At 39.7% G+C, this 3,422-nt stretch overlaps 1 non-coding gene across 1 annotated transcript; it reads right to left on the reverse strand.

Annotated features, from left to right (window-relative positions):
• Window positions 1-1,363: 1,363 nt before the first annotated feature.
• On the reverse strand, window positions 1,364-1,471 carry LOC130953083 (small nucleolar RNA R71). Its single transcript, XR_009075257.1, has one exon. It is a non-coding gene; the product is annotated as a small nucleolar RNA R71 (small nucleolar RNA).
• Window positions 1,472-3,422: the final 1,951 nt, after the last annotated feature.

Below are 3,422 nucleotides of genomic sequence, written 5' to 3' on the forward strand. Positions count from 1 at the left end.
AGAAAAAGCTGGGCGTTCAAAACGCCCAGTGAAGAAGGACAGACTGGCGTTTAAACGCCAGCCAGGGTGCCTGGTTGGGCGTTTAACGCCCAAAAAGGTAGTGCATTGGGCGTTAAACGCCAGAATGTGCACCATTCTGGGCGTTTAACGCCAGGATGGCACAAGAGGGAGGATTTTGTTTTCGAATCAATTTTTTTTTCAAGTTTTCAAAATTTTTCAAAATCAAATCATATCTTTTCAATCAAATCTTTTTCAAAATCAATTTCTTTCCTTTTTCAAGGATACTTGCTAACAATTAATGATTTGATTGAACAATTCAAGTATGTTGCCTTTTCTGTTGAGAAAGGTTTAATGTTTGAATCATATCTTTTCTTGTTAGGCAATTCATTAATTTTTAAAATCAAATCTTTTTAAAATTGTTTTCAAATCATATCTTTTCAATCATATCTTTTTAAAACCATAATTTTTCAATCATATCTTTTTCAAAACAGTTTTTAATCATATCTTTTTTATTTCTAATTTCAAAATCTTTTTCAAAAATTACTTGATCTTTTTCTCACTCTTGATTTTTGAAAATCAAATTAAAGTTTTTCAAAATGTTTTTAAATCTTTTTAATTAATTTTCGAAAAAATCTCTTCCCCTCTTCTCACATCCTTCTATTTATGGAGTACCACTCCTCCTCAATGCACAATTCGAACTCTATCTGACTAAGTTTGAATTCTTCTCCTTCTTCCTTCTATTTTTCTTCTTCTCTGACACCTCAAGGAATCTCTATACTGTGACATAGAGGATTCCATATTTTCTTGTTCTCTTCTCTTTTATATGAGCAGGAACAAAGACAAAGGCATTCTTGTTGAAGCTGACCCTGAACCTGAAAGGACCTTGAAGCGAAAGCTAAGAGAAGCTAAGGCACAACTCTCTGTAGAGGACCTAATAGAAATCTTCAAAGAAGAAGACATGGCAGCCGAAAACAACAACAATGCAAACAATGCAAGGAAGGTGCTGGGTGACTTTACTGCACCTACTCCCAACTTCTATGGGAGAAGCATCTCTATCCCTGCCATTGGAGCAAACAACTTTGAGCTTAAGCCTCAATTAGTTTCTCTAATGCAACAGAATTGCAAGTTCCATGGACTTCCATTGGAAGATCCTCATCAGTTCTTAGCTGAATTCTTGCAAATCTGTGACACTGTCAAGACTAATGGGGTTGACCCTGAGGTCTACAAACTTATGCTATTCCCTTTTGCTGTAAGAGACAGAGCTAGGACATGGTTGGACTCACAACCTAAAGAAAGCCTGGACTCATGGGAAAAGCTAGTCAATGCCTTCTTGGCAAAGTTCTTTCCACCTCAAAAATTGAGTAAGCTTAGAGTGGAAGTCCAAACCTTCAGACAGAAGGATGGAGAATCCCTCTATGAAGCTTGGGAAAGATACAAATAATTGATCAGAAAATGTCCTTCTAACATGCTTTCTGAATGGAGCATCATAGGTATTTTCTATGATGGTCTATCTGAACTATCCAAGATGTCTTTGGATAGCTCTGCTGGAGGATCTCTTCATCTGAAGAAGACGCCTACAGAAGCTCAAGAGCTAATTAAAATGGTTGCAAATAACCAATTCATGTACACTTCTGAAAGGAATCCTGTGAATAATGGGACTAATCAGAAGAAAGGAGTTCTTGAGATTGATACTCTGAATGCCATATTGGCTCAGAATAAAATATTGACTCAACAAGTCAATTTGATTTCTCAAAGTCTGTCTGGAATGCAAAATGCACCAAATAGTACTAAGGATGCTTCATCTGAAGAAGAAGCCTATGATCCTGAGAACCCTTCAATGGAAGAGGTGAATTACCTAGGAGAACCCTATGGAAACACCTATAATTCTTCATGGAGAAATCATCCAAATTTCTCATGGAAGGATCAACAGAGACCTCAACAAGGTTTCAACAACAATAATGGTGGAAGAAACAGGTTTAGCAATGGCAAGCCTTTTCCATCATCTTCTCAGCAACAGACAGAGAATTCTAAGCAGAACCCCTCTGACTTAGCAACCATGGTCTCTGATCTAATCAAAACCACTCAAAGTTTCATGACTGAAACAAGGTCCTCCATTAGGAATTTGGAGGCACAAGTGGGACAGCTGAGCAAGAAAATTACTGAACTCCCTCCTAGTACTCTTCCAAGTAATACAGAAGAAAATCCAAAAAGAGAGTGCAAGGCCATCAACATGGCCGAATTTGGAGAGGAAGGAGAGGCAGTGAACGCCGCTGAGGGAGACCTCAATGGACGTCCACTGGCCTCCACTGAGTTCCCCAATGAGGAACCATGGGAACATGAGGCTCAAAATGAGACCATAGAGATTCCATTGGACTTGCTTCTGCCTTTCATGAGCTCTGATGAGTATTCCTCCTCTGAAGAGGATGAGTATGTCACTGAAGAGCAAGTTGCTAAATACCTTGGAGCAATCATGAAGCTAAATGACAAGTTATTTGGTAATGAGACTTGGGAGAAAGAACCTCCTTTGCTCACCAAAGAACTGGATGACTTGTCTAGGCAGAAATTACCTCAAAAGAGACAAGATCCTGGGAAGTTTTCAATACCTTGTACCATAGGCACCATGACCTTCAAGAAGGCTCTGTGTGACTTAGGGTCAAGTGTAAACCTCATGCCTCTCTCTGTAATGGAGAAGCTAGGGATCTCTGAGGTACAAGCTGCAAAAATCTCACTAGAAATGGCAGACAATTCAAGGAAACAAGCTCATGGACTTGTAGAGGATGTTCTGATAAAAGTTGAAGACCATTACATCCCTACTAATTTCATAGTCCTAGAGACTGGGAAGTGCATGGATGAATCCATCATCCTTGGCAGACCCTTCCTAGCCACAGCTAAGGCTGTGATTGATGATGATAGAGGAGAACTGATCATTCAAGTGAATAAAGAATCCTTTGTGTTTAAGGCTCAAGGATATCCCTCTGTCACCATGGAGAGGAAGCATGAAGAGCTTCTCTCAAATCAGAGCCAAGCAGAGCCCCCACAGTCAAACTCTAAGTTTGGTGTTGGGAGGCCACAACCAAACTCTAAGTTTGGTGTTGAACCCCCACATTAAAACTCTAAGTTTGGTGTTGGGAGGTTCCAACATTGCTCTGAGCATTTGTGAGGCTCCATGAGAGCCCTCTGTCAAGCTACTGACATTAAAGAAGCGCTTGTTGGGAGGCAACCCAATGTTATATTTTATCTATTTTCCTTTGTTATTTTATGTTTTCTGTAGGTTGATGATCATGAGAAGTCACAAAATCAATTGAAAAAGCAAAAACAGAATGAAAAACAGGAAGAAAAACAGCACACCCTGGAGGAAGAACCTACTGGCGTTTAAACGCCAGTAAGGCTAGCAGATGGGCGTTTAACGCCCAGTCTGGCAC

Source organism: Arachis stenosperma, chromosome 9 (genome assembly GCF_014773155.1).
Source record: "Arachis stenosperma cultivar V10309 chromosome 9, arast.V10309.gnm1.PFL2, whole genome shotgun sequence".
In the NCBI taxonomy this organism is placed as follows: Eukaryota; Viridiplantae; Streptophyta; class Magnoliopsida; order Fabales; family Fabaceae; genus Arachis; species Arachis stenosperma.